Consider the following 13,193-nt stretch of genomic DNA (forward strand, 5'->3'; position numbering starts at 1 on the left):
CCTTGACTGATTTCATGTTTAACTTACAAGTCAATGCATGTTTTGTTTTTTTCATTAGGGAAAAACTGGTCAAAGCAGAGCAAAACAAGGAGCCGTTAATTCATCTTAATTAGGTTTACCCCAAGACAACCCGGAGACTCTCCTCTCTGACAACTTCTGACAAAAACTTAGGAACATATGACTTACTGTCTGTACCATTCAGTCAGCATCACTTCTGGTCCGGTGAAATGTAATTTTCCACTTGGTGTTTATTGGTGACATTTAGACATTTTCAAACTCATTGAAGATTTATGTAGTATCATGGGACCGATGTCACCTCGAGAAAAGGAAACCTATAAAGGAAAGGGGAGACACTGTACAATATTCGACAAAACAGTTCCTTTTGCATTCAGTTTCTGAAGAAATTATGGAAATAGCCTACACTGTGCATTCTCCTTGAGGTCCAGTTTGAAATAATTCCTGTTATGCCCCTCCTTGTATGTGATTGACAAACCCGTGGAAAGATAATATCGTACACATATTGTATAATTTGTGCATGGTGTCCATCTCCCCTTGCTTCATTGGGTCCCCTTTGGAATTCCCTTCTTAGTGACTTCACCTGACACCTTTCTTTTTTCTTGGGCTGTGGCTTGAATGGGAAGTCGTGCAACAGTTGCCAATATTTGGCATGTTAAATATACGTCAGCCTTGGGTAATGGACCAGAGACGCATTGGCGGGTATCTTTGAGGAGTCTTTCAGTTGTTCACGCTAAATGATCACGTGCCGACCCCCAAATGGCAGCTGATTTGCCACCAACCTTTTTGCAAGTGCTATGACTCGCAGACTGACCCTTAAATTGCATAGTCTGAAATATGGGACATTGAGATTAATGAGAAAGTGATGAAACTGCAGTTTCAGGTAAAATTGTGTAAAGTAACACATTAATGCATAATTAGGGACATTATGTTTTGAGGGATGGGTGTTATTTAAAACTGTCTTGACTTGTGAGCTGTGAATAAAGACCAAACATTGCTTAACCATCTGGTGTCCTGGTGTGTTAACTGTCCTAACAGACCTTCATGACATCGCAGGGGCTTTGTCCAGTGCTTTTTATATAGTATATGGTCTTAAAATATTTAAAGGGGACCTATTATGGCATCTAATAACTATTTTAAACAGGCCTTGAATGTCTTAAAAACAAGCTTTAGACTTTTTTTGCTAAATAAATTAGAAATTCAGCCTCTGAGCCATGTCTTCAGCATCCCATTCTCTAACCTCATTATCTATGCGGGATTCTGAGTGGGCGGGGCTATGATAATGAGGCTCTGTGCTGATTGGCTGCCTGAATGACGCGATACACCGCTACGAAAAAATGGCGGAAGATCCGGCCGGTGGAGTTAGTTGTGGGCGTGGTTTCACGCATCGGAGGCCAATCTATGTAAATCGCATTTTCGTTATATAACGAAAGGGAGCAGAATCTGAACGGCTCGTAGATCCACATCACACTGGATGGATCATCCCGACGGCTGTACAGACACTGCAGAATTTGGTTGCTTTCCTCATTCTCTGAGTTGGCAGGCTGAGGGGAGACCACTGTATATATGTTAAAGCAAGAAAAAACGTGTTTTTCATAATAGGTCCCCTTTAAATTCCCCCATCACACTGTAGTTTTACTAAATAGGGGCCACTAAATATAATCTACACAGGAGGGGCCCTCAAAAAAGCTAGACAGCCCTGATTTCAGGTCAGTTATTTACAAATGTTTATATCATTTATCAGCGCACCATTTTTGTGTACATTAGGGTGTTTTTGTTGTTGTTTTTTGTTTGTTTTGTTCTTTGTTTTGAACTCATGAAGAATGAGTAAATGAATATGTTCTGCCTGCAGCCGCTCAGACTTCTTAATTCATCTTGAACGCAGCCGTCGGAGAGCGTCTGCAGCTGCCTGGCGTTCAAACAGCAGACTGGAGACTGGATAAAGTCGAGCAGCCAAGAGTAAATGTAGATTATGTGTTGAAGGGAGGAGCCTGAGCGGGTCTGAGTGTGCTTTTATCATTGAGTGTGGTGGAGGAGCGACTGCAGACTCTCCTCTCCTCTGCTCTCCTCTCACTCGACTGCAGAGCTCCACTTTGTTCCGTTAAGATCCACAGGTAAGCGCAACAAAAACACCCCAAACTTCCAGGACTTTTGCAGGTGATGTTTGAACTGTACTTGGATTTGAAAGAACAAAGGGGATTAAGCGTGAGGATGTGGGCTGATTAGTGATGCGGGCTGTTGTCAGACGATGGTAGATTATCCTACTGGATCTGCTCTGTGCGCACTTATCATATCCCGGTTGCGCGTCGCTCCCTTTTTTGTGCGCTCCTTTTTCTTCCGCCTTAACTGTTCTCTAAAGGAAAAAGTTTAACCACGGGCTGCGAGCTGTACACCAACTTTTTTCCCAGTTCAGGCGATGGCGCAGTCATGCAAAGGTTCATGCGCACAAAGGCAGGCTCTGCACGCTCAGCTCCTCCTGTCTGATTCTTAAACCTGAATTATGGTTCTGCGTTAAATCGACGCAGAGCCTACGCCGTAGGGTTACGGCGAAGCGTGCGCGTCGCCGTGTAAACTACGCCGTAGGTCTCTGCGTTGGTGTAACGCTGAACCATAAATCAGCCTTGATTCTTATCGAGCAAAAAAAGTATTAAGAGACGGCGGGGGGTTGTCTCCAGACCCCAGCCAGGCGCCAGTAGCCGACATGACACTCACTACATCCTGAAACAACACTTCTGGCAGCAAGGGAACGCATAGATGCGAGGTTTTGTTCCTAAACCTGTAGAACTGTGTCATGTGGAAAGTGTAAAAGCTTGGCCTATAGGCGAGAAGAGGCCCCACACACGCCTACAGCACTACACATGCTCCTCACAGTTCCTGAGATCATATTGAAATATACAGAGGTGGAAAAAGTACAAAAATATTGTACTTAAGTAAAAGTACAAATTTTCTGCTTGAAAATTACTTAAGTAAAAGTAAAAAGTACCCATTAAGAACATTACTTAAGTAAAAGTATAAAAGTACCTCAACTTAAATATAATAAAGTACCAAAAGTACATGGTGTAAAATGTACTTAAGTACAAAAGTAAAAAGTACAAAGTACAAAGTACAAAATTCAAAGTACAAAATTATTTTCAAAAGGATTGCAAAGAAATGAAGAATCCAAGAATTTGCTTACAACTCTAAATAATGGTGATATTATTATTTAGCGTTTGTTTCCATTACCCCATTTTAATTTCTCCCTTTGCTCATCACTGCTGCTGTACCCCATTGGCCCCGCTGACAGGTCCACCCCCAGCCTGTAGTATGCAGTGACAACATTAAGCAACCCCAGCTGATAAACGATGAGACTTTTGAACTTTTAAATGCCAAAACCACCTTAGAAGGGGTGGAATCAAAGAATGGTGCGCATGGACACGCGTCGGCTGCCGCTCAAGGCTGATTTATGGTTCTGCGTTACACCAACGCAGGGCCCGTACCCTACTGTGAGGCTCTGCGTCGATTTAACGCGGAACCATAATTCAGGCTTCAGTCCTCATCGGTACTCGACGCGACGGCGGTTCCTCCGGCCTTCCGGCCCGCCTCTGAGCCGCAACTCTACCGGGAGCTGCCGCTCCTTCTCGGTGTATTCACGCGCCCCCCTTCCTTCCCGTCCGCCTTATGGTTCCGCGTTAAATCGACGCACACCTTACGCCGTAGGCTACGGCGTAAGGTGTGCGTTGCCGCGTACCCTACGCCGTAGCTCTGCGGCGGTGTAACGCGGAACCATAAATCAGCCCCCGCTGTGCTGTTCTTTAATTTGTAGCGAGTAACGACGTGTCCAATTTTAAATATAGCGGATTAAAAGTACGATTTTTTTTCCTTGAAAATGTAACGAAGTAAAAGTAAAAGTACAGAAAAATGAAAGTATCAATAAAAGTACAAATTCTCAAAAATCTTACTTAAGTACAATGGCGAAGTACTTGTACTTCGTTACTTTACACCACTGGAAATATAGAATTATATCCAGCACCTCCAGCAGAGAGAGACGCCGAGCAAAAGGCCTGCTCATTTGCACATGAGTGTTCATTTCTAGATATCACATTCTTTTGAATCCCACCTACCCCGAGGCGAAGGGCTCTCCCCAACCTTCATTGTACTTGTGCATAAAGTCTTTTGATCTCGGCTTTATTGCACAGTAGTCTGTGAAATGTAAGCATGGAAAATGGAAGAGGATGGATGGAGGGAAGGAGGGAGGGAGGGAGGGAGGGAGCTGCATGAAGGTAGATTTGTGGGTTTCTAAATGCTCTTGGGCCAGAAGCAGCACAGTCATTCTCCATGAAACTGTATCTGGTAAGTCGTGCAGTGTTTTTGGAAAACATGCAGAAAGTGCCTTCAGCTCCTTATAAGGTGCAGGGCTTGACCTGGGGACAGATGATTGGAATGGTCTCAGGAATGCAACTTTCCAGTCGTTTTGTACCCCTGCAACCTCCACCCCGAACCTGTTCACTAACACCGCTCGTTCATGCTTCATGATCTCATTGTGGGCGTTTGTTTGAGTTTATGTTAGTCTGCTGGCTAAATAACGTATCGCCATGTGTGAGAACAATGCTTTCCGACCATTGGCATGGGTTGAGGGTAGGTTTACGACCCCTCTGACGTTGGCACGTGTCTCTGTTACCAGGAGCGAGATAACCCCACAGCAAGACTTTATTTTCGGGCTGAGTCAAGTCCCTGCCTTGGATTTAACATGGTGTTCACCTGGTGTGCTGAAGGCAGGAGATGCTGTTCCCTTGGAGTTTGAGTCTTCCCTTCTATTTCATAGAAACCATCTCCATGTTTGCAAACATAAGTTCAGTTTTCCATGTTGATCTCATTGTTCTAGTTTCTTTTATATCATTGGTGGTTGCCCATACACCAAACATTGCTTCACCGCCACCTACTGGTGTGGAGGAGTCATTTGCTGCATCAGTGGATCCCGCCGGGATCGGACATGGTGACGGGGCTGTAGCAGCCAGAGGGAACGAGGCGGGGGTCAGCCCTCTTACTGTTGCCATCTCCTGGGTTTACTTTACATCGCAGCACGGCTGGAAAGAAGTTGTTTCAGGGTAGCTGTCAGTTGGTAATCAGTCATATTACTGCCTCCTGGTGGCCGAAACAATGCGTTGCTGTGACATTTGAAAGTTACTGTACATCCCTATTCCTTTCTTTTTTTTTTTAAACTTAAAATGTACCCTGAAAATTACCCAAATCTAACCATATCCTTAACTTTTAACTATTTTAATGATGTCTTCTTTAATGAAATTTTATCTCAAGCATTTTTGCATCACTTAAAGCTATTTTAATATGTTTCTAATACTTTTTTGCTCACCTTTTCATCATTCCTCACTCTTTATCCCAACATGTAGTGTTCACCTAAGCTGACTCAATGTTTGTAGCGAGGGGATATGTTATGCAGTTTTGGGTTGTTTTTTTGGGAAATATTGATATCATACCTTTTTGTTTTGTTTAAATAAGTAATTATACACAATTCTCACAAAATCTTCCCTCTGGCATCTGCAGCAATATCTTTCTCTAGGGGAGTTCTTCTTTTTTCCCTTTAGACTCTGCAAGCATGTTCATACAAGCAAATGCACTCTCATACAGCTATTTCTAGACCTAAACACCCATAAAACTGCAAGCTTTAAGCTAAAATGTGTGTAGCACTTTGTACTTAGGAGAGGATTGTATAATTGACACGATATGATATGAGCGCAGAGGAATCTGGAGGTAATTGCACAGAGTGATAACAGGGGATTGGCAGTGCGGGGCGAGAGCCAGGGCCAGGGTTAGGGCTGGGCGGGCAGGATGTTGGGAACACTGCCATGCATTTCCGGAGTCTGGCTCTGGCTGCACAGTGCGGTGTGGGCTCTTACATACTCTCGCTGTATGCTGGCTCCATTTTTCTCTCAATTCCATTTTCCTTCCCATATATCTCTCTGATTAGAGTTAGATGCTGGGTTCTGTGATGATTTTACCTCATTTTCATGACAGTCAACAAATGCCGGAGCATGAAGCATCACTATGGGTTTACATGCATGCAGAGTATGTGGTAGGCTTGTTATAGTTTGATGCTAGTTACGCATAATCCACCATGGTATCAAGTTTCAAAGCAAAAATCCAGAGTTTCCTTGAGAGGCAGTATTTCTTTCCTTTTTTTCGTACCACCGCTGAGCAAAGGCAGCCAACCAAGTGGCCAAAATGAATTTGAATAAAATGGAAACTGGCAGAGACAGTCTTTAAACACAAATGATCTACCGTTCGGTTGTTTTCTAAGTAGATCTGTACCTACCATGTGAAGATTTTCCAATTTGGTTCATTCACATCCTGACATGACATCCAAACACACATTCCTTCTGCAGGTGCCAGAGCTATTTTATGGTTTCTTCTCATAACAGACCAGTTAAACTATGTCAAGCATGTTTCTGGTGCTCGAGTCTTTTTGTCCGTCGGCTTAATTTTTTGCAGATTTGTTTGTTGTAATAATATGGTTTGAAAATGAGATGCAGCTTCGCCGTGCCTTGGAGAACCACAAGCCGGAAGAACGCTTTCGGTTTTATCGCTTGCGCCCTCGTCATCCTCGTGCATGTCTTGCTTGGAATAAAATCAGGATAGGTTTTAGGTTTTTTGTCCCCAGAACATTTTTAAGTAGCTGTGATTGACACGCTGCTGAGGCTCCTGGGAGTTTGGCCCTGGAGTCGAGGCTAACGGCGTACTCTTTAAGTTTCCCTGCTTGCCTTTTAATACGATAGCATGTAATTTGAATGCGCTGCATCCAGAACCGCACACTTAAGTTCTGTAATAAGTTGGAGTTGGATGTACGGGCAGACGTCGAGCTGGAGAGGGAATCTTAACTCTTTCGTCTCCTTTTTTTGGTAGAGCTTCTGGGTTGCAGGAGTTTTTGAAGGTGTTTTAGTTCCTCGGCGTGCAGCGGAGCTGCCAGGGAGCTGCAATGGCTGGGGAGCATGGTGCTCTTGGATGTTCTGGCGTTTTCTTCCCGTACAATTAGATCCTGTTTGTCTATTGGGTCATGGAAAATGCTCGTCCCGGTCTTTCTTTTTTCTTCCTGGCCTACAAGGCTTTTACTACCAAATTAAGCCTTATTTAATCAAACCACGCTTATGCTCATCTGTTTTCAAGCCACATATTCAATTCACTGTACAGGCATGAAGAATTTGATCCTCTCCCCCAGGATCTTTATCTCTACCTCTTTTCTTTCCTAAACTAGCACTCAAACTTTGATTTTGCTGTGTGATGCAGTCACGTGGGCACAAAGGACCTGTGTTTGAATTCCTCTGGGGTTTAGTCACACTGGGATGAGGAAGGTTTGACACATCAACCTCTCGCTGATAGCATTTTCTGACCTCCAAAAGAAAAGGATCATTCAAGGCCAGTTGCCTAATTGGCAGTATGGCATGCCGGTGCTGGTAACTAACTTATTGGTCCACCATCTGCTAGTTTCCAGATGCCAAGCCCTGCCAGAGGTTTCATAGCTCTAAAAATAAAAAAAGAGACTATCACATTCCCGTAACTCTTGCTAAATTTGTTTTCATAAGGAGATGATTTAATTCCAGAGGCAGCTTTGCTTTATATCTTAAAAGGTAAAACCTCTTCTCTTATTCACGTGATCCACATTTCATGGGGTTTTTTGTGGATGATTGATTGTGCGAGAGTGAGGTCAGTGCTCCCGAGCTGCACTTCTGATGTCATCCCACAAAGATGCATGTTCTCCCCGCCGTTCTCCGAAGCGGGTTATCCTGAGAAGTGTACAACCTTGTTGAGAGGGGACATTTAGCCTTTAGGCTTCTTCTCATCTGATAAAACAAGCACAGGAAATGTCTCTGTTAGCTGATTGGCCTTGTGTTTTCCTTCGACGGCGTCCCGCTGGGACCTCCGACGTGCACAGTGTGTCCCTGTGGCGGAGAAAGCGCCGTACACATCTCTCCTCTAGCAGCTACACATTAACTTTCCCTCTTCCTCTCGCCTTTCCCGTAACACCAATCTCATCTAACTCAGTTGTTTCCTCCTTAAAAAAAAGTAACGAGTAAATAAATGTTAATTCTTTTGATTGTGTTCTTTTTTACATCTCTTCATTCCACCTTTCTTCTTCGCAATCAGTGCTAAATCTAAACAAACATGGCTAATCAAGAGCCAGTCCAATCGCCCTTTAAAACTCCCATATTGTAGGGTGATGGGGAATTAAGGGGAACGCGGGGGTAATATGATGTAAATCCCAGAGGAGTGTGTGAAAAATACCATTCAGTGTGAAAACATGACCGGTGAGTTCATGTGTTTACACAGTTAGCGAGGTTAACCGCTCAATGAATTGCATGCGGGGTGGGGGCGGTGGGTGGTGGGGGGGGCAGACAGGCCAGTATGCAGGTCAGTAATAGGCCTGCAGGATTTATGCTTGTGGTTTTTCTGAACGTGTTCGAGTGTGTGTGCGCCGATCGTGAAGGACAGCTCGGGGAGGCCGTGTTGGACCTCTGCCATCCTGGGATTGAGAAGTGGCGAGAGCGAATTTGGGCTTTTATGTGGTAATGATGGAGTGGAGGGCTTACCTCATCCACATAAAACAATCTCTGCGTTCTTACACGGCTACTCACATTTGTCAGACTTGTAGTCTCGTTCTATTTCAGTGCAATGTTGTAACAACCGCATCCAACAATTACATTTATTATTCAATTTGTCAGTGAGTTGCTTTACTGCATTCTCAACAAAGTGAAAGAGTCAAAGTAATTCCCTTTAGTTTCAGTTTTATTTGAATTAATATTGGCTGTGTGTGGTTGTTTGTGTATATGTGGGCCTGCGATGAGCTGGTAACCTGTCCAGGGTGTACCTCAAAATGAGCTGGGGTAGGCTCCAGCAGATCCCTGTGAGCCTAATTAGAAATAAGCAGATTTAGACAATGAGTGAAATATTTTCTTACTTTTTGAAAGCATCGTCAAGCTCTTAGGTCTCTACTATTGGCAAAAATCACCCACAGCGACTTTGGACTCCCATATATGTTGTCTTTTGCCACAGCTGAGTATTTCTTATAACGCTGTGTAACACATAAGCAACGAGAGTGAGCGGACAAGAGTAGACGTCAACAGTGTTGCGTAACATCTTAACCTCCACGCCTGTAGGGGGACCTACTGAGTGGAAAAATGCCAAAAGTTCCTTTTGTTTTGGTTTATATTGGATAGTTATTTTCCATGTATTTGGTTTGTCTGATCCATTTGTCATATTAAATTAACCATATTATAAATAATAACTACAGTAGTTATATACAGTAAATGTTGTTTTTCTGGGTTTTTTTTTCTTTTTAAAAGATTTTGTGGTACTTGTGGCCTTTTATTGAAAGTACATGGACAGTAAATGGGTATAGAGGGAGAGGGGAAGACATGCATCAAAGAGCAGCAGGCTGGGACTCGAACCTGCGCTGCATGCACAAGGCCAATAGCCTGTGTAAATTAGGGCTGGGTATCGATTCAAATGTCAAGAATCGATTCGATTCCGATTCTTAATATTCAGAATCGATTATCATGATTCGATTCGATCCGATTCGATATTGGCTTAGTGTTATTTAAAATGTTTTTTGAGCTGTTGCCTGAATTATATGACTGTAAAATAACTAGTGAAATAATAATTTCACAATAATTACTGTGAAATAACTAAGAAATAAATAACTCAAACAGGCCTTTCAATATCCATTTAAAGTGCAAAAAAGAAAGAAATTGCAACAGTTCATGCAGTAAACAAATCATTTTAGCTTATCTAATTTATTCTGTCACAACGCACACATATTGCCATGAAGCACCTGGCATTTTTCAGAAATGTCATGACAAACTGTGTGTCCGACTACTGGGATTAAAGTTCACCTGGCGAAAATGATGAAAAAAACAAACAAAAGAAAACGATCTTTAGACATAAGAATCGATTTTTAGGAATTAATATGAGAATCGATTTAGAATCAGAAAATCGATTTTTTTCAACACAGGCCTAGTGTAAATGGTGCCCGCTCAACCCACTGAGATATCTCGTGCCCATTTGAGTGGACTTTTGAATCAAGTTTTAGATTAGATTTGTTATTGTGGATTAGGCAGTCTGAGTTATGTCAGTTCAGTATTCATTATTTTAGTTTGGATGTGGTCGGCACCAACTGTTTAGGGAATTTTCTGTTTACTTTGCTGCTAAAAGCTCAATTTTTACTACTAACAAGTTGCTATCTTTGCCCGTTAGCACATCTGGATCTTATAAATTCATCACGCATGTACGCTTGCTCGTAAATCTAATTACTGCCCTTTAGCCGTACTTCTAGGTTTTACGTATTTATGTGAGGGGTAGTGGTTCACAATTCTTCTGTGGATTAAGGGGAGGAGGGAAGAGGCAAAGGGCTGCACAGCCCCTCCAAATGGAAAACAAACACTTCTAACAGAGGGGTAAACGAAAAAAACACGATTTCAGGGCAAAACATAACGTGAACGGGGCAACATTTAAAAACATGGTGTAATTTAAAAACATTGCTGCACAAATGCTACTGTCACATAGCTATTGCTGATTTACGGATTAGTCTCATATTTTCATGTCCAATACCCCTATAGCGTGATAGCTACAATATACAGCCAGTTATAGCCACCATAAACAGATCCACCCGCATTCCTGGGCATCAAAGAACTCTACTGGTTCTTTGATTTCTGTGTTGCTATTGACAAACCCCAAATCAAGACATTTGAGAGCAAGACATTGCAATCACATATTGTATTTTAGCCTTACCCCTCAGCCCTCTCTTTCAAGAGGTATTGGTAGGGGTAATTATATAGTCAAATCTCTTGGTTACAGTTCTTAATGGAAGGGGAAGCTATTACTATTAACATGCAGGATCATCTATTTCAATGACATACCTTGAGACAAGTGCAAATCTCATGCAGTCCCAGGTTGTGTTCCCATTGCAATCTGGGAAATGTAAGAGAAGCTGGTTGAAGAGTAGAAAAGTGTGGCTTTTAAAGCGACAGTTTTCCTGTTCAAATATCAGTTTTAAATTTCTTAAATTACCATTTGATTATTTCTAGCCATCTAGCCACAGAAACTGTCCAAAGTAAATCTGACGCCTGTCCCGGTCAGCTCCTGTGTCAACTGTGGGTCCCTTAAAGGCGCTATGTCAACAGAGGAATACAATCAAGCCACAGGAACATAGTAGATCACAAAGTAGGTGCAGATAAGACATTTAAATAAGTGCAGCTAAGTGCCACTATGATGACAAGTGCAGCTCTGGAAGTTATATGGGGAGAAGACTGTTTTCAACACCTTCTTGACTGTGGAGAGGGACGACTCTGTTCTTGTGGTCATTGGTAACTTATTCCACAACTGAGGGACGTGGGAGAAGAGTCTCGACGGAGATCTCCTCATGTGAGGAGAGGGCAAGGCCGGTCTATGTTCTTTGAAGTGTGCAGTGCTCATGAAGGGGTGTAAGCCTTTAAGATCGATTTCATATCGGCAGGTTCAGACCCGAGATCCCCTTCTAGGGAACTGACGGACTTACATTTTATTCGAGCACCCTCAGGTGGCAGAGACGACTAAAGGTCCATATAAACTATGTTTGAAACGATACAGAGCCTTCTGTCCGTATACTGCATTGATTTCATCCATCTTTTGATACGGAGCCTCGATGCTTAATATTACACATGAAATATAACAATACTACCGGAAGTCATCGGAGCAGTATTGAGCATAGCAACTCAATCATTTACCTAATTTTTTTTTTAAATTTATTTAACCTTTATTTAACCAGGAAAAGAAACCCATTGAGATTAAAAATCTATATAAAAATAAAAATATCTCATGTTCAATATGAGAAAATGAAACAGAAGAAAATGAAGTAGCCCAGCCTCACTCAAATCTGGTTTGTAAGTCATCTCCACCTGATGAGTTGCTTCACAGTTAAGCAGAATATCAGTCGTTTTGGGGGACATATAGTAAGACGTTTCATCATCAGTTTGAGCAAAATTAAATAAAAAAATTTGACATTTATGTACTGACTTTGGTTCATTAGTTACCGCCGTTCACACCAGTGTTTTTGTTTCCTTGACGTAACGCAAATAAAACATTGAACATGAATGAGTTAATGGTTCTCCAACAGCCTCCAGAGTCAACTCATCTATATATATGACTATATTTATAGATTTTTTTATTATTTGTTTATCCAAAAGATTTTTTCTTAAATTAACACTAAACTTGCTATCAGGTGATGGGCTCGTGACTGCCCCCTGGTGGCTGTGCTGCTAAACAACCATATGAACGCTAATGACGTACAGACGGACACAACGGCTAGAGGACCGTAAGAAACCCGAGAAAGTAATGATGATCGAAGTGAGGAAGATAAAAAACAAGAGCCACGGAGCTAAAGATCAAACAGGATTAAATCTTGGATAGTATCATAAAAGCAACTTCACTAACACACATATTGGAGGACTCTGAGCTAAAAATTGCAAAGGTTCCTTTTAAGCTATAATTACAAGTGAAACCAAATATTTAAACTTATTATGATTACCTAAACCTAGCCATGTGTGTCTTGACCTAAAAATACTCAAATAGCATCTAAAAAATGTGTAAAATAAGTTTCAATTATGCACATTTAACGTGTTGGGTGATAGGACTCAAGAAATCCCGTCTCCTGGCTGAACGTTTAGAGATGTACTCATCAGTGCTGGACACGAATGCTTGATATACAGATGTTTGTTTATTAGGTGGACATTTTGGTTTTCCAGTCGGGTATCTAGATTGTTTTGTTTTCCGAACTGCTGTTTTTTGCCAACAGCCATGAGCATCAGCTCCAGAAATGTTTCAGTTCATTCCAGCTGTTAAGAGGATGAGAGCCGGCTGGATATCTCAGCTTTGAACTGAGTTGCTAAAGTCAACTCAATTCTGTTGTGCACTCCTCGGTTGGTCTCGCCTACATTGATTGACTCATTTGTATTACTCCTCTAGAGACTCAGCGTGATCACCAACACAGAGACTCTGCTCATTTGGTGTTTCACTCCTTTGGTAAAGCAGGTGTTGGGCCACAATTGTTCCATCTGCCTTGTTTGAACCTCTGAAACGGATGCGTTTCCTCCCCAATATTTGTCGTAATCTCCCACAAAGTTATATTTGAGCAACCCCTATATCTTCCAACCTTCAAC

The 13,193-nt window shown here is 42.2% G+C and overlaps 1 protein-coding gene across 4 annotated transcripts in view; it reads left to right on the forward strand.

Moving 5' to 3' along the window:
- Positions 1 to 1,999: 1,999 nt before the first annotated feature.
- The window catches only part of cald1a (caldesmon 1a), a 77,273-nt gene continuing 66,079 nt past the window's right edge, over positions 2,000 to 13,193 (forward strand). For all 4 annotated transcript variants that reach the window (XM_061715120.1, XM_061715122.1, XM_061715123.1 and 1 more), the window contains exon 1: positions 2,000 to 2,129. The gene's annotated coding sequence lies outside the window, so the exon portion shown is untranslated. The remainder of the gene's footprint in view (positions 2,130 to 13,193) is intronic.

The sequence above is a fragment of the Cololabis saira genome, chromosome 23, assembly GCF_033807715.1.
Source record: "Cololabis saira isolate AMF1-May2022 chromosome 23, fColSai1.1, whole genome shotgun sequence".
Taxonomy (NCBI): domain Eukaryota; kingdom Metazoa; phylum Chordata; class Actinopteri; order Beloniformes; family Belonidae; genus Cololabis; species Cololabis saira.